This window comes from Pongo abelii, chromosome Y (assembly GCF_028885655.2).
Source record: "Pongo abelii isolate AG06213 chromosome Y, NHGRI_mPonAbe1-v2.0_pri, whole genome shotgun sequence".
In the NCBI taxonomy this organism is placed as follows: Eukaryota; Metazoa; Chordata; class Mammalia; order Primates; family Hominidae; genus Pongo; species Pongo abelii.
In genome coordinates, this window is record NC_072009.2 from 65,030,915 (window position 1) to 65,054,170 (window position 23,256).

The following is a 23,256-nucleotide window of genomic DNA, read 5'->3' on the forward strand; positions in this document are numbered from 1 at the left end:
GGAATGTGAAATGCAATGGAATGGAATGGAATGTAGAATGGAATGGAATGGAATGGGGAATGGAATTTGGAATGCAAAGTGGAATGCAACGGAACGTGCCATGGAATGTGGAATGGAAAGTGGAATTGAATGGAATCGAATCTGGAATGCATTGTGGAATGGATGGGAATGGCATGTGGAATCAAATGGAATGGAATATTGAATGCAATGCAATGGATGGGAATGGCACGTGGAATCAAATGGAATGGAATATTGAATGCAATGCAATGGAATGGAATGGAATGTGGAATGGAATGCACTGGAATGTGGAATGGAATTCAACGGAAAGTGAAATGGAAATAGAATTTAATGTGGAAAGTTATAGAATTTAATGTGGAATGGAATGGAATTCAATGTGGAATGGAACGTGGAATGGAATGTATTGGAATGTGAAATAGAATGTGGAATGGAACGGAATGTGGAATGGAATAGAATGGAATGTGGAATGGAATGTGGAATGGAATATGGAAAGGAATGGAATGGAATGCAATGTGTAATCCAATGGAATGGACTGGAATGGAATGTGGAATGGAATGGAACGTCGAATGGAACGTGAAATGGAATTTGGAACGGAATGGAATGGAATGTGGAATGGAATGTGGAATGGAACGTGGAAGGGAATGGAAAGGAATGGAATGGAATGGAATTTGGAATGGAATTCAATGGAATGCAATGTGGAGTGGAATTAACAATGGAACAAGGAATGGAATGGAATGGAATGGAAAGTGGAATGGAATGGAATCTGGAATGGAATGCAATGGACAGCGGAATCCAATCGAAAGGAATGGAATGTGAAATGGAATGGAATGGACTAAAGAATGGAATGGAAAATTACGTAATATGAAATGGAATGGAAAGGAATGTGGAAAGGAATTGTATGGAATGGAATGTGGAATGGAAACGAATGGAATGGAATTTGAAAGTGGAATGGAACTGAATGCAGCATGGAATGGATTGGAAAGGAATGTGGAATGGAATATGGAATGGAATGGAATGGAATGTGGAATGGAATGGAATGGAATGTGGAATGGAATGGAATGGAATGTGGAGTGGAATGGAATGTAGTAAAATGCTATGTGGAATGGAATGGAATGGAATGCAATGGAATGGAGTGGAATGGAACGGAATGGAATATATAATGGAATGGAAAGTGGAATGGAAGGGAATGGAAACTGGAATGAAATGGAACGTGAAATGGAGTGGATTTGAACGTGGAATGGAATATGGAATGGAATGGAATGGAATGGAATGAACAATGGAATGAGGAATGGAACATTTAAAGGAATCGAAAGGAAGATGGAATAGAACGTGGAATGGAACTTGGAATGTATCGTGGAATGGAATGGAATGGAACGTGGAAAGGAATGGACCGTGGAATATAATGGAATGTAATGTGGAATGGAAAGAAATGGAACATGGAGTGAAATACTATGGAAAGTGGAATGGAGTGGCATGGAACATGGAATGTAATGTGGAATGGAATGGAAGGAATGGAACGTAAAGTGGAATGGAATGGAATGTGGAAAGGAATGGAATTGAATGTGGAATGGAAAGTGGAATGTAATGGAATGGAATGTGGAATGGAATGTGGAATCGAATGGAATTTAAAATGGAAGTAGAATGGAATGTGAAATGGAAATAGAATGGAATGTGGAATGGAATGCAATGGAATGTGGAATGGAATGCTACGGAATGTGGAATGTTACGTGGAATGGAATGGAATGCAATGTGGAATGGAATGTGGAATGGAATTTGGAATGCAATGGAATGGAAAGGAATGTGGAATAGAATGGAATGCAATTTGGAATGGAATGGAATGGAATGTGGAATGGAATATTGAATGAATTGGCAAGGAATGGAAGGTGGAATGGAATGCAAAGGAATGTGGAATGAAATACAATGGAATGAAATGTGGAAGAGAATGGAAACGAATTCGGAATGCAAGGGAACGGAAAGGAATGCAATATGGAATGGAATGGAATGGAAAGCGAAATGGAATGTGGAATAGATCTTGTAATAGAATGGAATCGAACGGAATGGAATGTGGAATGGAATGTGGAATGGTACGTGGAATGGAATAGGTTAGAACGGAATGGAATGTGGAATGAAATGTGGAATGGAAGGTGGAATGGAATGGAATGGAATATAGAATGGAATGGAATGTGGAATGGAATGGAATGGAGTGGAATGGAATGGAATAAAGAATGGAATGGAATGCGGAATGCAATGGAAGTCAATGTGGAATGGAAGGTGGAATGGAAAGAAATGTGGAATGGAATGCAATGGGAATGGAATAGAATGGAATGTCGAATGGAATGTGGAATGGAACGGAATTCAATGCGCAATGGAATGGAATGGAATAGAATGTGGAATGGAATGGAATTGAATGTGGAATGGAATTAAATCGCATGTGAAATGGAAACAGAATGGAAAGTGAAATTCAAATAGATTGGGATATGGAATGGAATGGAATGTGGAATGGAATGGAATGGAATGTTGAATGCAACGTGTAATTAAATGGAGTGGAATGTGGAACGGAAAGTGAAATGGAAAGGAATGAAATGTGGAATGGAAGGGAATGGAATGTCGAATGGTATGAAGTGGAACGGAATGTGGAATGCAATGGAATGGAATGTGGAATGGAATGGAATGGAATGTTGAATGGAACGTGCAATTAAATGGAGTGGAATGAGGAAAGGAATGTGAAATGGAATGGAATGAAATGTGGAATGGAAGAGAATGGAATGTCGAATGGTATGAAGAGAAACAGAATGTGGAATGCAATGGAATGGAAGGTGGAATGGAATGGAATGGAATGTTGAATGTAATGTGGAATGGAATGGAATGGAATTTAATGTGGAATGGAATGTGGAATGGAACGTGGAATGGAATGGAATGGAAGAGAATGGAATGAGGAATGGAATGTGGAATGGAATGTGGAATAGAATGGAATGGAATGTGGAATGGAATATGGAATGGAACGCAATGGAATCTGGAATGGAACGGAATCGAATGTGGAATGCAATGGAATAGAATGGAATGTGGCATGGAAGGGAATGGAATGTGGAATGGAATGGAATGGAATGGAATGTAGAATGCAATGGAGTGGAATGTGGAATGGAATAGAATGGAGTATGGAATTGAATGGAATTTTATGTGGAATGGAATGAAATGGAATGTGGAATGGAATGGAATGCAACGTAATGTGTAATTGAAAGAGGAATGGAATGGTATAGAATGGAAAGGAAAGTGGAATGGAACGTTTAATCGAATGGATACGAATGTAATGGAATGCGGAGTGGATTGTGGAATGGAACATGGAATGTAATGGAATGGAATGTGGAATAGAATGTGGAATAGAATGGAATGGAATCGAATGTAATGGAATGTGGAACGGAATGGAATGAAATGTGGAATGGAATGGAATGTGGAACGGAATGTAATGGAATGTGGAATGGAATGTAGAATGGAATGTGGAATGGAATGGAATTTAATCTGGAATGGAATAAGAAATGGAAAGCGGAATGGAATGGAATGGAACGTGGAATGGAATGCAATGGAAATTGGAATGTAATGGAACTTGGAATGGCGTGGAATGGAACTTGGAATGGAATGTGGAATGGAATGGAATGTGGAAGGGAATGAGTAATGGAACGTTTAATGGAATGGAATGCAACATGGAATAGAAGGTGTAATGGAACGTGGAATGGAACATGGAATGGATCGTGGAATTGAATGGAATGGAACGTGCAATGGAATGGAAGGTGGAATGGAATGGATCGTGGAAAGGAATGGACTGGAAAGTGGAATGGAATAGTATAGAAAGTGGAATGGAGAAGGATGGAACGTGGCATGGAATGTGGACTGGAATGACACGGAACGGAATGCAAAGTGGAATGGAATGGAACCTGGAACGGAATGGAATTTAATGTGGAATGGAATGTGGAAAGGAATGTGGAATGGAATGGAATGTGAAATGGAAATAGAATGGAATGTAAAATGGAAATAGAATGGAATGTGAAATGGAAATAGAAAGGAATGTGGAATTGAATGAAATGGAATGTGGAATGGAATGGAATGAAATGTTGAATAGAATGTGGAATGGAATGGAATGGAATGTGGAATGCAATAGAATGGACTGGAATGGAATGCAGAATGCAATGGAATGGAATGGAATGGATAGTGGAATGGAATGGAATGGAATATGGAATTCAATGTGGAAAGGAATGGCATGGTATGTGGAATGGAATGGAAAGGAATGTGGAAAGGAATGTGGAAAAGAATGGAATGCAATGTGGAATGGAATGGAATGGAACGCGGAACGGAATGTGGAATGGAATGTTGAATGGAATATAATGGAATGTGTAATGGAATAAGGAACGGGAAGTGGAATGGAGAGGAATGGAACGTGTAATGGAATGTGGAATAGAAAGGATTGGAATGTGGAATGGAAAGGATTGAAACGTGAAATGGAAAGTTTAATGGAATGCAGTGGAATGTGGAATGCAATGGAATGGAATGTGGAATAGAAAGTGGAATGGAAAGGAATGGAACGTGGAATGGATGAGCAATGGAACGTGGAATGGAATGCAATGGAACGTTGAATGGAACATGCAATAGAACGTGGAATGGAAAGTGGAATCGAACCTGGAATGCAAAGGAATGGAACGTGGAATGGAATGAGTTATGGCATGTGGAATGGAATGGAATGGAACGTGGAATAGAATTAGGAAAGGAACGAGGAATGGAATGTGGAATGGAACGTGGAATGGAATGTGGAATGGAACGTGGAATGTAATTTAACTTGGAATAGACTGAGGAAAGGAACGTGGAATGGAATGGAATGGAACATGGAATGGAATGTGGAATGCAACGTGGAATGGAATGTGGAACGGAACGTGGAATGCAATGGAAGGAAAGTGGAATGGAATGGAATGGAACGTGGAAAAGAATGGAATGGAATGTGGAATGCAATGGAATGGAATGTGGAACGGAATGTGGAATGGAATGTGGAATTGAATGGAATGGAATGGTATGTGGAATTGAATGGAATGGAATGTGGAATGGAATAGAATGTGGAATGGAATGGAATGGAATGGAATAGAATGTGGAAAGGAAAGTTTAAAAGAATGGAATGGAAAGTGGAATGTAATGTGGAATGGAATGGAATGTGGAATGGAATGGAATGGAATGGAATAGAATGTGGAAAAGAAAGTTTAATAGAATGGAATGGAAAGTGGAATGGAATGTGGAATGTAATAGTATGGAAAGTGGAATGGAGAGGAATGGAACGTGGAATGGAAAGTGAAATGGAACGGAACAGAAAGAAGTGCAAAGTGGAATGGAATCAAATTGAATGTGGAATGGAATGTGGAATGTAATGGAATGGAATGTGGAATGGAATGGAATGTGAAACGGAAATAGAATGGAATGTGAAATGGAAATACAATGGAATGTGGAATGGAAGGGAATGGAATGTGGAATGGAAGGGAATGGAATGTGGAATGCAATCGAATAGACAGGAATGTGGAATGCAAAGGAGTGGAATGGAGTGGAATGTAATGTGGAATGGAATTCAATGGAATGTGGAGTGTAAAGTGGAATGGAATGCAATGGAACGGAATGGAATGTGGAATGGAATGTGGAATGGAACGTGGAATGGAATGGAATGGAATGTGGGGTGGATTGTGGAATGTAATGTGGAAAAAAATGGAATGGGATGGAGTGGAATCGAATGTAGAATGGAATGAAATGGAATGTGGAATGGAATGGAATGTGGACTGGAATGTAAATGAATGGATAGGAATGAAATGGAATACGGAATGCAATGAGGAATGGAATGGAATGGAATGGAATGTGGAATGGAAAGAGGAATGGACTCTGGAATGCAATGTGTAATGGAATGGAAGGGAATGCAATGTGGAATGGAATGTGGAATGGAATGTGGAAGGGAATGCAATCTGGAGTGGAATGGAAAGTAATGTGGAAAGAAATGGAATGGAATGTGGAATGGAATACAAAGGAATAGAATGGAAAGTGGAATGGAATGGAGTGTAATGGAATGGAATGTGTAATGGAATGTGGAACGGAATGTGGAATAGAATGGAATGAATGTGGAATGCAATGTGGAATGTAATGGAACGTGGAATGGAATGTGAAATGGAATGGAAACTGGAATGGAATGTGGAATGGAAGGGAATGTGCAATGGAAAGTTGAATGGATTGGAATGGAATGTAGAATGGAATAGAATGGAATTTGGAATGGAATCTAGGATGCAACGTTGAATGTAACGTGGAATGGAATGAAATGGAACGTGGAATGGAAAGTGGATTGGACAGTGTAATGGAATGTGGAAAGGAATGTGGAATGTGGAATGGAATGGAATGTGGAATGGAATGCAATGGAATGTGAAATGGAAGTTTGAATGGAATGGAATGCAATGTGGAATAGAATGGAATGGATTGGAAATTGGAAAGGAAAGGAATGGAATTTAGATTGTTATTTAATGGAATGGAACGGAATGGAATGTGGAATGGAATGGACTTGAATGTGCAATGGAATGGAATGCTATGTGGAATGCAAAGTGAAAGGGAGTGGAATGGAATGAGTAATGGAATGTGGAATGGAAAGGAATAAAATGTGGAGTGGAATGGAATGGAATGTGGAATGGAAAGTGGAAAGGAAGGTGAAATGAAACGGAACGGAAAGTGCAATTGAAGGAGGAAAGGAACACGGAATGGAATGGAGTGTATCATGGAATGGAAAATGGAATGGAACGTGCAGTGGAAAGTGTAATGTAATGAAAAAAAAGGTGGAATGGAAAGTGGAATGGAACGTTGAATGGAACGTGGGATGCAATGGAATGGAAAGTGGAATGGCATGGAATGGAATGTGGAATGGAATGGTATGGAATGTGGAAAGGAATGGAATGGAATCATATTTGGAATAGAATTGAACGGAATGTGGAATAGAATGGAATTGAATATGGAATGGAAAGGAATGGAATGTGGAATGGAATTAAATGGAATGGAATGTGGACTGGAAGCGAATGAAATGGAACGGAATGTGGATTGGAATGGAATGGAACGTGGAATGGAAACTGGAAAGGCATGGAATGGTATGTGGAATTTAATGGTAGGGAATGTGGAATGGAAAGTAATGCAATGTGGAATGGAACATGGAATGGAACGTTGAATGGAATGGAAAAGAACGTGGAATGGAAAGTGGAATTATACGTGGAATGGTATGAGGAATGTGGAATGGAATGGAATGGAGTCTGGAATGGAATGAAATGGAACGTGGATTGGAATGGGATGGAATGTGGAATGGAATGGAACGGAAAGTTGAATAGAATTGAAAGGAATGTGGAATGGAAAGTAGAATGGAATGGAATGTGGAATGGAACGGAATGCAATGTGGAATGCAATGGAATGGAATATGGAAAGGAACGTGTAATGGAAGGGAATGGAACGTGGAATGGAACGTGGAATGGAATGGAACGGAACGTGGAATGGAACGTGGAAAGAAATGTGAAATCGAAAGTGGAAAGTAAAGTGGAATATGGAATGGAATGGAATGGAATGTGGAATGGAATGCAATGGAATGCCTTCTGGAATGGAATGGAATGTGGAATGGAAAGTGGAAGGGATTGTGGAAAGGAATGGAATGCAATGTGGAATGGAATGTGGAATGGAATGTTATTTGGAATGGAATGGAATGGAATATGGTATGGAATTAAACGGAATGGAATGGGCAATGGAATGTGGAATGGAGTGGAATGGAATGTGGAATGGAATGGAAAGGAATGTGGAATTGAACGTGGAATGGAATGGAATGAAATGTGGAATGGAATGTAATGGAATTGAATGGATACGAACGTGGAAAACAATGGAATGGAAAGTGGAATGCAACGTGGAATGGAATGCAATGGAACGTGGAATGGAACGTGCAAAGGAAAGTGCAATGGAACGTGGTATGGAATGTGGAATGGAACGTGGAATGTAATGGAGAATGTAATGGAATGGAACGTGGAATGCAAAGTGGATTGGATAGGGGAATGGAATGTGGAGAGGAATATGGAATGTGGACTGAAATGTAATGTGGAATGGAATGCAATGGAGTGTTAAATGGAACGTGGAATGGAATGGATTGCAATGTGGAATGGAATGGAATGGATTGGAATGTGGAATGGAATGGAATGGAATTTCCAGTGTTTTGGAATAGAAGTGAATGGAATGTGGAATGGAATGGAAGGTAATGTGGAAAGGTACGGAATGGAATGGAATGGAATGGAATGGAATGCGTAAAGGAATGTGGAATGGAATGGAAAGTGGAATGGAAATGATTGGAATGTGGAATGGAATGTGGAATGGAATATGGAATGGAATGGAATGGAATGTGTAATGGAATGTGGAATGGAAACTGGAATGTAATGTAATGTGGAATGGAAGGTAATGGAATGTTGAATGTGGAATTGAATGGAATGGAATGTGGAATGGAATATGGAATGGAATGTGGAATGGAATGGAATGGAATGTGGAATGGAATCTGTAATGTAATGTGGAATGTAATGTGCAATGGAATGTAATGTGGAATGCAATGGAATGGAATGGAATGGAATATGGAATTGAATGTGGAATGGAATGCGGTATGGAATGAAATGGAGTGTGGAATCGAATGTGGAATGGAAGGGAATCGAATGTGGAATGGAATGGAATGGAACGTGGAATGGAACCTGGAATGGAATGTGGAATGGAATGGAATGGAATGTGGAGTGGAATGGAATGGAATGTGGAGAGGAATATAACGGAATGTGGAATGGAATGTTGAATGGGATGGAATGGAATGTGTAATAGGATGTGGAATGGAATGGAATGGAATGCGGAATGGAATGTGGAATGAAATGGAATGGAATATGAAACTGAATGTGGATTTGAATATAATGGAATGTGGAACAGTATGTGGAATGGAACGAGGAATGGAATGGAATGGAAAGTGGAATGGAATGGAAAGAAATTTGGAATGGAATGCGGAACGGAATGGAGTGGAATATGGAATGGAATGGAGTGTGGAATGGAGTGGAATGGAGTGTGGAAAGGAACATGGAATGGAATGTAGAATGAAAAGTGGAATTGAACGCGGTATGGTATGTAATGGAAAGTAGAATGGAATGTGGAATGGAATGTGGAATGGAACGTAGAATGGAACGTGGAATGGAATGCAATGGAAAGTGGAATGGAACATTGAATGGAATGAGGAATGGGACGTGGAATGGAATGTGGAATCTAATGTGGACTGGAAAGGAAAGGAATATGTAACGGAAAGGAATAAAATGAGGAATGGAACGCAATGGAATGTGGAATGGAATGTGTAATGGAATGGAGAGGAATGGTAAGGAATGTGGAATGGAACGTGGAATGGAAAGTGGAATGGAATGTGGAAAGCAATGGAAAAGAATCTGGAATGGAATGTGGAATGGAACGGAATGGAATGGAATGGAATGTGTAATGGAATGTATAATTGAATTTGGTATGGAACGCGGAATGGAACGTGGATGGAATGGAATGTGGAATGGAATGTAAAATGGAATGGAATGGAATGGAATGTAGAATGGAATGTGGAATATAATGGAATGGAATTTTTAAAGGGAATGCAATAGAATGTGTAACAGAATGTTGACTGCATAGAATGCAATGTGGAAAGCAATGTGGAATGGAAAATAATGGAAAGTGGAATGGAAAGTTAATGGAATGTGGAATGAAATCTGTAGGGGTACGTGCAATGGAACGTAGAAAGGAATGGATTTGATCGTGGAATGGAACGTGGAATGGAAGATGGAATGGAATGCAATGGAACGTGAAACAGAAAGTGGAATGGAATGAAATGGAACGTGGAATGGAATGTGGAATGGAATGGAATGTTTTAGGCAATATGGAATGGAATGGAATGGAATGTGGAATGAAATGTGGCATGGAACGTGGAATGGAATAGAATGCAATGTGGAATGGAAGGTGGAATGGAACGGAATGGTACGAGGAACGGAATGTGGAATGGAATGGAATGGAACGTGGAATGGGAGGTGGAATGGAATGGAATGGAATGTGGAATGGAAAGTGGAATGGAATGGAATGTGGAAAGAAATGGAATGGAAAGTGGAATGGAATGGAATGTGGAATGGAATGCAATGGAATGTGTAATGGAATGTGGAATATAATGTAGAAAGCAATATGGAAAGTAATAGAATGTGGAAGGGAAATTGGAATGGAATGGAATGGAAGGTAGAATGGAACATGCAAAGGAACATGGAATGGAATGGAATGGAAGGTGGAATGAAATGGAATGGAATGTGGAATGGAAAGTGGAATGCAATGGAATGGAACGTGGAATGGCATGTGGAATGGAATGGAACGGAAGTTGGAACGGAATGGAATGGAATGTGGAATGGAATGCGGAATGGAATGTGGAATGAAATTGAATGGAATGGAATGTGGAATGCAATGTGGAATGGAATGTGGAATGGAAGGTGGAATGGAATAGAACAAGGAAAGGAATTTGGAATACAATGTGGAATGGAATGGAATGGAATATGCAATGGAATGTGGAATGGAATGGTACGGAACGTGGATTACAACATGGAATGGAATGGAATGACGAATGGAATGAAATGGAATGGAATGAAATGGAATGCAATGTGGAAAGGAATGGAATGGAATGCAATGTGGAATGGAATGGAATGTGGAATGCAATGGAATGCAATGGAATGGAATCTGGAATTGAATGTGGAATGGAATGTGGAATGGGACGGAATGGAATTGAAGGTGGAATGGAACAGAATTGAATGTGCAAAGGAATGTGGAATGGAATAGAATGGAATGGAGTGGGGAATGAAATGTGGAATGGAGTGTAGCGTGGAATGGAAAGTGGAATGGAATGGAATGGAATTTGGAATGGAGTGTGGAATGGAATGGAATGGAATGTGGATTGGAATTTGATGAAATGTGGAATGGAATGTGGAATGGAATGTGGGATTGTATGGAATGGAAAGTGGAATGGATTGTGGAATCAAATGTAATGGAATGTGGAATGGAAAGGAATGTGGAATGGAATGGAATTTAATTGTATGGAATATAGAATGGAATGGAATGGAAAGTGGAATGGAATGGAATATGGAATGGAATTTAACGTGGAATGGATTGGAATGGAATATGGTTTTGAATGGAATATAATGTGGAATGGAAAGGAATGGAATGGAATGGAATGCGAAACGGAATGTGGAATGTAACGTGAAATGGAATGTGGAATGCAATGTGTAATTGAATGTAATGGAACATGGAATGGAATGGAGTGCAACGGAGTGGAATGGAAAGTCAAATGGAACGTGGAAGGGAATGTGGAATGGAATGTGGAATGGAACATGGAATGGAAAATGAAATGAAATGGAATGGAATGTGGAATGGAATGGAATGGAGTGCAATGTGGAATGGAATGGAAAGGAATGGAATGAAATGGAATGGAAGGCAGAATAGAATGTAATGGAATGCGGAACGGAATGGAATGGAATGCAGAATGGAATGGAATGGAATGTTGAATGGAATGGAATGGAATATTGAATGGAAAAGAATGGAATGGAATGGAATGTGGAATGGAATGGAATTGAAAGTGGAATGGAATGGAATGGAATGCCTTGTGGAATGGATTGGAACGGAATCAAATGCAATGGAATGCGGAATGGAATGGAATGGAGTGCAATGTGGAATGGAATCGAATGGAATGGAAACGTATGGAATGCGGAATGGAATGGAATGCAGAATGGAATGGAATGCAATGTTGGATGGATTGGAATGGAATGCGGAAAGGACTGGAATGGACTGTGGAATGGAAGGGAATGGAACGTGGAATGGAACGTGGAATGGAATGGAATGGAAGTTGTAATGGAATGGAAAGGAATGTGGAATGGAATGCGGAATGGAATTGAATGGAATGGAATGTGGAATGCAATGTGGAATGGAAAGTGGAATGGAACGTGGAATGGAATAGAACGTGGAACGGAATGTGGAATACAAAGTGGAATGGAATACAATGGACTGTGCAATGGAATGTGGAATGGAATGGAACGGAACATGGAATGGAACGTGGAATGGAATGTATAATGGAACCTGGAAAATAATGTGGAATGTAATGGAATGTAATGTGGAATGGAGTGTGGAATGGAATATATTGGAATGGAATGGAATGTGGAAAGGAACATGGAATGGACCGTGGAATGGAACTTAGAATGGAATGGAATGGAAAGTGTAATGGAGTGGAACGGAATGTGGAATGGTATGGAATGGAATGGAATGAAATGGAATGCAACGTGGAAAGGAATGGAATGGAATGCAATGTGGAATGGAATGGAATGTGGAATGCAATAGTATGGAATGTAATGGAATCTGGAATTGAATGTGGAATGGAATGTGGAATGGAACGGAATGGAATTGAATGTGGAATGGAATAGAATGGAATGTGCAAAGCAATGTGGAATGGAATGGAATGGAATGTGGAATGAAATGTGGAATGGAGTGGATTGTGGAATGGAACGTGGAATGGAATGGAATGGAATTTGTAATGGAGTGTGGAATGGAATGGAATGGAATGTGGATTGGAATGGAATGAAATGTGGAATGCAATGTGGAATGGAATGTGGGATGGTATGGAATGGAAAGTGGAATGGAATGTGGAATAGAATGTAATGGAATGTGGAATGGAATGGAATGGGAAGTGGAATGGAATGGGAAGTGGAATGTAACGGAATAAGGAATGGAATGGAATGGAATGTGGTTTGGAATGGAATATAATGTGGAATGGAAAAGAATGGAATAGAATGGAATGCGAAATGGAATGTGGAATGTAACGTGAAACGGAATGTGGAATGCAATGCAGAATGGAATGGAATGGAACGCGGAATGGAACGGAGTGGAAAGGAGTGGAATGGAACGTCAAATGGAACGTGGAAGGGAAAGTGGAATGGAATGTGGAATGGAACATGGAATGGAAAATGAAATGGAATGGAATGGAATGGTATGGAATGGAATGGAATGGAATGTGGAATGGAATGGAATGGAGTGCAATGTGGAATGGAATGGAAAGGAATGGAATGAAATTGAATGGAATGCGGAATAGAATGTAATGAAATGCGGAATGGAATGGAAGGGAATGCAGAATGGAATGTTTAATGGAATAGAATGGAATCTAGACTGGAAAGGAATGGAAGGGAATGCAGAATGGAATGTTTAATGGAATAGAATGGAATCTGGACTGGAAAGGAATGGAATGGAAAGGAATGTGGAATTTAATGGAAATGAAAGTGGAATGGAAGGGAATGGAATGTATTGCGGAATGGATTGGAACGGAATTGAATGGAATGGAATGTGGAATGGAATGGAATGGCGTGCAATGTGGAATGGATTCGAACGGAATGGAATGGTATCGAATGCGGAATGGAATGGAATGGAATGCGGAATGGCATGGAAAGGAATGCGGAATGGAATGGAATGCAATGTTGGATGGATTGGAATGGAATGTGGAATGGAATGGAATGGAATGGATTGTGGAATTGAATGGAATGGAATGGAAATAAATGGAATGTGGAATGTAATGGAATGGAATGATCAATGAAATGTGGAATGAAATGGAATGGAAAGTGGAATCGAATGTGGAATGGAATGGAATGGAATTTGGAATGGAATGGAATGGAATGAAATGTGAAATGGAAAGCGGAATGGAATGTGAAATGGAATGTAGATTGGAATGTGGAATTGAATGAAATGCAACGTGGGATGGAACGGAATGGAACATGGAAAGGAATGCAATGGGACGTGGAATGGAGTGGGAATGGAACGTGGAATGGAATGTGCAATGGAATGCGAAATGGAACGTGGAATGGAATGGAAAGGAATGTGTAATGGAATGTGGAATGGATCGTGGAATGGAAAGTGGAATAGAATGGAATGGAATGTGGAATAGAATGGAATAGAACGTGGAAAGGTATGGAATGAAATGTGGAATGGAAGGGAATGGAATGCGGAAAGTAATGTGGAATGGAATGTGGAAAGGAAAGACGAATGGAATAGAATGTGCAATTGAATGAAATGGAACGTGGAAAGGAATGGAATGGAAAGTGGAATGGAAGGGAATGGAATGAGGAATGGAATGTGGAATGGAATATGGAATGGAATGTGGAATACAATGCAATGGAACGTGGAATTGAATGGACTGGTACATGGAATGCAATGGAATGGAATGTGGAATGGCATGGAATTGCATGTGGAATGGAATGGAATGGATTGTGGAAAGAAATGTGGAATGGAATGTGCAATGGAATGTGAAATCGAATGTGGAATGGAATGTGGAATTTAATGGAATGGAACGTGGAGAGGAATGGAATGTAATGGAAAGTGAAATAGAATGTGGAATGTAATGGAATGTGGTATTCAATGGAATGGAATGTGAATGGAATGGAATGGAATGTGGAATGGAATGCGAAATGGAATTTGATGTGAAATAGAATGTGGAATGGAAAGTTGATGGAATGAAATGGAACGTGTAATGGAACGGATTGGATCGTGGAATTGAACGGAAAGGTAAGTGGAATGGAATGTGAAAAGGAATGTGGAATGGAATGTGAAATGGAATGTGGAATGGAATGGAATGGAACGTGGAATGGAATGCAAAGGTACGTGGAATGGAACATGGAATGTAACGTGCAATGGAATTGAATGGAAAATGGAATGGAATGGAATGGAATGGAATGTGGAATTGAATGGAATGGAATGTGGAATGGAATGGAACAGAATGTGGAATGGAAAGTAGAATGGAATGTGGAATTGAATATTGAATGGAATGCAATGGAATATAGAATGGAATATGCAATTGAATGGAATGGAATATGCAAAGGAATGTGGAATGCAATGTGGAATGCAACGTGGAATGGAATGGAATGGAAAGTGGAATGGAATGTGGATTGGAATGGAACAGAATGTGGAATGGAAAGGAATGGAATGTGGAATTGAAAGTGGTATTGAAAGTCTAATGCAAAGGATAGAAATGTAGAATGGAACGTGGAACGGAATAGAATGGAATTGGAAATGTAACGTGGGATGCAATGGAATTTAACTTAGAATGGAATGTGGAATGGAACTTTGAATGGAACGTGGAATGGTTTGGAATGGAAAGTGGAATGGAATGTGGAATGCAAAGGGGAATGGAACGTGGAATGTAATGCAATGGAACGTTGAATGGGATGTGGAAAGGAATCTGGAATGGAATGTGGAATGGAATGGAAAGGGGAATGGAATGGTATGGAACAGAGTAGAATGGAATGGAATGTGGAATGGAATGGAACACAATGTGGAATAGAATGTGGAATGGAAAGGGAAGGAATGTGGAATGGAATGGAATAGAGTGGAATGGAATTTTGAAAGAAATGGAATGTAATGTGGAATGTAATGCAATAGAATGTGGAATGGAATGGAATGTGGAATGGAGTGGAATGTAGAATATAATGTTTAATAGAATTTGATGGAATGTTGAATGGAATGTGGAATGGAATAGAATGGAATGGAATGTGGAATGGAATGGAAAGTAATGGAATGTGGAACGCAGCGGAATAGAATGTGGAACAGTATGGAATGGAATGTGGAACGGAATGTAAAAGTTAATGGAATGGAATGTGAAATGAAATGGAATGTGAAATGGAATGGAATGTGGAATGTGAAATGTAATGTGGAATGGAATGTGGAATGGAATGTGGAATGGATTGTGAAATGGAATGTGGAGTTGAATGTGAAATGGAATGTGGAATGGAATGTGGAATGGAATGAAAAGGAAAGTGGAATGGAATGGAATGGAACGTGGAATTTAATGGAATGCAACGTGTAATGGAACGTGGAATGCAATGGAACGGAGTGTGGAATGGAAAGGAATGGAATGGTATGGAATATGGAATGGAATGGAATGGAATATGGGATGGAATGTGGAATGGAATGGAATGGAAAATGGACTGGAACGAGGAATGAAACGAGTAATTGAACGTGCAATTGAACGTGGAATGGATTGAATAATGGAATGGAATGGAGTGTGCAAAGGAAGGGAATGGAATGCGGAATGCAATGTGGAATAGAAAGTGTAAAGGAATGTGGAAAGGAATGTGGAATGGAATGGACTGGAAAGTGGTATGGAATCGAATGGAACATGGAATTGAATGGAATGGAATTGAATGAGGAATGGAATGGGAAGGAATGTGCAATTGAATGGAATAGAATGTTCAATGGAATGGAATGGAATTTGCAATTGAATGGATTTGAATGCGGAATGGAATGGAATGGAAAGTTGAATGGAATGGAATGGAATAGAATGTGGACAGGAATGGAATGCAATGGAATGGAATGTGGAATGGAATGGAGTGTGGAATGGAATGGGGAATGCAATGGAATGGATTGTGGAATGTAATGGAATGGAATGTGGAATGGAATGGAATGGAATAGAATGTGGATTGGAATGAAATGGAATGTAACAGAATGTGGATTGGAAAGTAATGGAATGTGGAATGGAATGTGGAATGGAATGGAATGGAATGTGAATGGAATGGAATGGAATGTGGAACGGAATGTGAAATGGAATTTATTCTGAAATGGAATTTGGAATGGAATGTTGAATGGAAAGAAATGGAACGTGTAATGGAATGGAATGGATCATGGAATGGAACGGAAATGTAAGTGGAAAGGAATGGGAACAGGAATGTGGAATGGACTGTGAAATGGAATGTGGAATGGAATGGAATGGAAATTTGAATGGAATGCAAAGGTACGTGGAATGGAACATGGAATGTAACGTGCAACAGAATTGAAAGGAATGTGGAATGGAAAGGAATGGAATGTGAAATTGAATGGAATGGAAAGTGGAATGGAAAGGAACGGAATGTGGAATGGAAAGTGGAATGGAATGTGGAATGGAACGTCGAATGCAATACAATGGAATGTAGAATGGAATATGCATTTGAATGGAATGGAATTTGCAAAGGAATGTGGAATGCAATGTGGAATGGAATGGAATGGAAAGTGGAATGGAATGTGGATTGGAATGGAACGGAATGTGGAATGGAAAGGAATGGAATGTGACATTGAATTGAATGGAAAGTGGAATGGAAAGAAACGGAATGTGGAATGGAAAGTGGAATGGAATGGGGAATGGAATGTCGAATGGAATACAATGGAATGTAGAATGGAATATGCATTTGAATGGAATGGAATGTGCAAAGGAATGTGGAATGCAATGTGGAATGGAATGGAATGGAAAGTGGAATGGAATGTGGATTGGAATGGAACGGAACGTGGAATGCAAAGGATAGAAATGTAGAATGGAACGTGGAATGGAATAGAATGGAAAAGGGAACGGAAAGTGGAATGTAATGGAATTTAACGTTGAATGGAATGTGGAATGGAATGTGGAATGCATCTTTGAATGGAATGTGGAATGGTTTGGAATGGAAAGTGGAATAGAATGTGGAATGGAATGTGGAATGGAATGGAATGGACTGTGGAATGGAAGGGAAAGGAATGTGGAATGGAATGTGGAATGGAATTGAATGGAATGCAATGTGGAATGCAATGTGGAATGGAAAGAGGAATGGAACGTGGAATGGAATAGAACGTGGAACGGAATGTGGAATACAAAGTGGAATGGAATGGTATGGACTGTGCAATGGAATGTGGAATGGAATGGAACGGAACATGGAATGGAACGTGGAATGGAATGTAGAATGGAACCTGGAAAATAATGTGGAATGTAATGGAATGTAATGTGCAATGGAGTGTGGAATGGAATATATTGGAATGGAATGGAATGTGGAAAGGAACATGGAATGGATCGTGGAATGGAACGTAAAATGGAATGGAATGGAAAGTGGAATGGAATGGAACGGAATGTGGAATGGTATGGAATGGAATGGAATGAAATGGAATGCAATGTGGAAAGGAATGGAATGGAATGCAATGTGGAATGGAATGGAATGTGGAATGCAATAGTATTGAATGTAATGGAATCTGGAATTGAATGTGGAATGGAATGTGGAATGGAACGGAATGGAATTTAATGTGGAATGGAATACAAAAGAATGTGCAAAGGAATGTGGAATGGAATGTAATGGAATGTGGAAAGAAATGTGGAATGGAGTGGATCGTGGAATGGAATGTGGAATGGAATGGAATGGAATTTGTAACAGAGTGTGGAATGGAATGGAATGGAATGTGGATTGGAATGGAATGAATTGTGGAATGCAATGTGGAATGGAATGTGGGATGGTAAGGAATGGAAAGTGGAATGGAATGTGGAATCGAATGTAATGGAAAGTGGAATGGAATGGAATGGGAAGTGGAATGGAATGGGAAGTGGAATGGAACGGAATATGGAATGGAATGGAATGGAATGTGGTTTGGAATGGAATATAATATGGAATGGAAAGGAATGGAATCGAATGGAATGCGAAATGGAATGTGGAATGTAACGTGAAACGGAATGTGGAATGCAATGCAGAATGGAATGTAATGGAACGCGGAATGGAACGGAGTGGAAAGGAGTGGAATGGAACGTCAAATGGAACGTGGAAGGGAACGTGGAATGGAATGTGGAATGGAACATGGAATGGAATGGAATGGTATGGAATGGAATGGAATGGAATGTGGAATGGAATGGAATGGAATGTGGAATGGAATGGAATGGAGTGCAATGTGGAATGGAATGGAAAGGAATGGAATGAAATTGAATGGAATGCGGAATAGAATGTAATGGAATGCGGAATGGAATGGAAGGGAATGCAGAATGGAATGTTTAATGGAATAGAATGGAATATGGAATGGAAAGTAATGGAATGGAATGGAATGTAGAATTTAATGGAAATGAAAGTGGAATGGAAGGAAATGGAATGTATTATGGAATGGATTGGAACGGAATTGAATGGAATGGAATGTGGAGTGGAATGGAATGGAATGGCGTGCAATGTGGAAGGGATTCGAACGGAATGGAATGGTATCGAATGAGGAATGGAATGGAATGGAATGCGGAATGGAATGGAATGAAATGTTGGATGGATTGGAATGGAATGTGGAATTGAATGGAATGGATTGTGGAATGGAATGGAATGGAATGGAAATAAATGGAATGTGGAATGGAACGGAATGCAATGATCAATGAAATGTGGAATGAAATGGAATGGAAAGTGGAATCGAATGTGGAATGGAATGGAATGGAATTTGGAATGGAATGGAATGGAATTAAATGTGAAATGGAAAGCGGAATGGAATGTGAAATGGAATGTAGATAGGAATGTGGAATTGAATGAAATGGATCGTGGGATGGAATGGAATGGAACATGGAAAGGAATGCAATGGGACTTGGAATGGAAGGAGGAATGGAACGTGGAATGGAATGTGCAATGGAATGCGGAATGGAACGTGGAATGGAATGGAATGGAACGTGTAATGGAATGTGGAATGGATCGTGGAAAGGAAAGTGGAATAGAATGGAATGGAATGTGGAATTGAATGTTGAATGGAATGGAATGGAATGTGGAAAGGAATGTGCAAAGGAATGGAATGGAATGTGGAATGGAATTTGAAATGCAACGTTGACTGGAATGGAGTGGAATTTGGAATGGAATATGGATTGGTATGGAATGGAAAGTGGAATGGAACGTGCAATGGAATGTGGAATGGAACGTGGAAGGGAAAGTGCAATGGATTGTGGAATGGGACGTGGATTGGAATGGAACGGAAGGTGGAATAGAAAGTGGAATGGAAAGAAAGGAACGTGCAATGGAACGTGGAATGGAATCTGGAATGGAATGTGGAATGGAACGTGGAATGGATCCTTGAATGGAATGGAATGGAAAGTGGAATGGAATGTGGAATGGAATGTGCAATGGAATGCGGAATGGAACGTGGAATGGAATGGAATGGAACGTGTAATGGAATGTGGAATGGGTCGTGGAATGGAAAGTGGAATAGAATGGAATGGAATGTGGAATTGAATGTGGAAAGGAATGGAATGGAATGTGGAAAGAAATGTGCAATGGAATGAAATGGAATTGGGAATGGAATTTGGAAGGCAACGTGGACTGGAATGGAGTGGAATTTGGAATGGAGTATGGATTGGTATGGAATGGAAAGTGGAATGGAACGTGCAATGGAATGTGGAATGGAACGTGGAAGAGAAAGTGCAATGGATTGTGGAATGGGACGTGGATTGGAATGGAATGGAAGTGGAATGTAAAGTGGAATGGTAGGAATGGAATGTGCAATGGAACGTGGAATGGAATCTGGAATGGAATATGTAATGGAACGTGGAAAGGATCCTTGAATGGAATGGAATGGAAAGTGGAATGGAATGTGGAATGGAACATAGAATGGAACGGGGAAAGGAATGGAATGGAATGTGGAATGGAATGTGCAATGGAATGGAATGTATTGTGGAATGGAATGTGGAATAGAATGAGGAATACAATGGATAGGAATCTGGAATGGAAAGTTGATTGGAATGGAAAAGAATGTGGAATGGAATGGGATGTAATGTGGAATAGAATGTGGAATGGAATGGAATATAATGTGGAATGGAATGTGGAAAGGAATGGAAAGGAATGTGGAATGGAATGTGGAATGGAAGGAGGAATGGTATGTGGAATGGAATGGAATGTTGAATGGAATGTGGAATGGAATTTGGAATGGAATATAAAGAAATGTGGAATGGAAGATGGAATGGAATGTGGAATGGAAAGTGGAATGGAATGAAATGGAACGTGGAATTGAACGTGGAATGGAACGTTAAATTGAATTTAATGGAATGTGGAAGGGAAAGTAAAATGTAATGTGGAATGGAATGATGAATGGAATGGAAAGCAATGTGGAATGGAATGTGGAATGGAATGTGGAATGGAATGTGGAAGGGAACAGGGAATAGAACGGAAAGGAATGTGGAAGGGGATGTGGAATAGAATGTGGAATGTAATGTGGAATGGAATGAAATGGAATGTGGAATGGAATGTGGAACGGAATTGATTGGAATGTGGAAAGGAATGTGGAATGGAATGCAATGGAAAGTGGAATGGAACAGAATGGAATGTGTAATGGAAAATGGAATGGAACAGTATGCAATTTGGATTGGAATGTGAAGTGGAGAGTGGAATCGAGTGTGGAATGGAATGGAATGGAATGGAAAGTGGAATGTACTTTGTAATGGAATTGTGGAATGGAAGGTGAAATGGAATGGAATGTAATTTGCAGCAGAACGTGCAATGGAATGGAATGGAACATGGAATGGAAAGTGGAATGAAACATGGAATGGAAACGAATGGAACGTGGAATGGAGAGTAGAATGGAATGTGGAAACGATTGAAATGTGGAATGGACTGGAACAGAACGTGGAGTGGAATGGAATGAAATGTGTAATGGTATGGAATTGAACGTGGAATGGAATGGAAAGAAATGTGTAATGGAATGTCGAATGAAATGCGAAATGGAAGGTGGAATGAAAAGTGGAATGGAACAGAATGAATGGAACATGCAATGGAATGGAATGGAACGTGGAATAGAACGTGGAATGGAACGTGGAATGGAATGTCGTATGGAATGGAATGGAATCTGGAATGGAATGGAATGGAATGTGGAATGAAACGAGGAATAGAAGGTGGAAAGGAATGTGAAATGGATTGTACAATGGAGTGGAATGGAATGTGGAATGGAAAGTGGAATGGAATGCAGTGGAATGGGTAATGGAATGTGGAATAGAAAGTGGAATGGAATGTAATGGAATTGATTGTGGAATGCAATGGAATGGAATGTGTAATGGAATGTGTAGTGGAATGTGGAACACAATGTTGAATGGAATGGAATGGAATGTGCAAAGGAATGTGTAATGGAATGTGGAAGGGAACATGAAATGGAATGGAATGGAATGGGGAATAGAACGTGGAAGAGAATGTAGAATGGAATGTGGAATGCAAAGGAATGTGTAATGGAATGTGGAAGAGAATGTGGAATGAAATGTGGAATGGAATGTAATTGACTGTGGAATGGAATGGATATGAATGTGGAAAGGAATGTGGAAGGGAAGACAATGCAATGTGGAATGGAACGGAATGAAATGTGAAATAGACTGTGGAATGGAATGTGGAACGGAATGGAACTGAATGTGGAATGGAATGTGGAAAGCAGTGTGGAATTGAATGTGGAACAGAACAGAATGGAATGTGAAATGGAACGTGGAATGGAATGTGGAGTGGAATGAGGAATGGAAAGTGGAATGGATAGGAATGGAAAGTTAAATGGAAAGGAATGGAATGTCGGATGGAATGTGGAATGGAATGGAATGGAACATGGAATGGAATGTGGAATGGAATAGAATGGAACGTGGAATGAAATGTGGAATGGAATGTCTAAAGGATTGGAAAGAGGAAAAGAATGGAATGGAATGTGGAATGGAAGGGAATGGAATGTGAAATGGAATGTGGATTGGAATGTGGAACGGAATGTAATGGAACATGGAATGGAATGGAATGGAACGTGGAATGAAATGTGGAATGGAAGGTGGAATCGAATTTCGGATGGAATGGAATGCAATGTTGAATGCAATGGAATGGAGTGTCTAATGGAATTTGGAATGGAAAGGAATGGAATGTGGAATGGAATGTGAAATGGAATGCGGAAAGGAATGTGGAATGGAATGGAATGGCATGCGGAATGGAATGTGGAGTGGAATGGAATGGAATGTGGAATGGAATGTGAAATGGATTGTGGTATGGAATGCGGAATGGGATACGGAATGGTGAGGAATGGATTATGGAATTGATTGGAATGGAAGGTGGAATGGCATGTAGAATGGAAACGAATTGAATGTCGAATGGAATGGAATTGATTGTGGAATGGAATGGAAACTAATGTGGAATCAATTAGGGAATGAAATGTGGAATGGAACGTAGAACAGAAGGTAATGGAAGGTGGAATGGAATGGAATGGGGAATGGAATGGAGTGGAATGTGAAATGGAATGTGGAACGGAAGGTGAAATGGAATGTGGAATGGAAGGTGAAATGGAATGTGGAACGGAATGTGGAATGGAATGTGGAATGGAACGGAATGGAATGTGAAATGGAATGTGGAATGGAATGGAATGCAATGGAATGTGGAATGG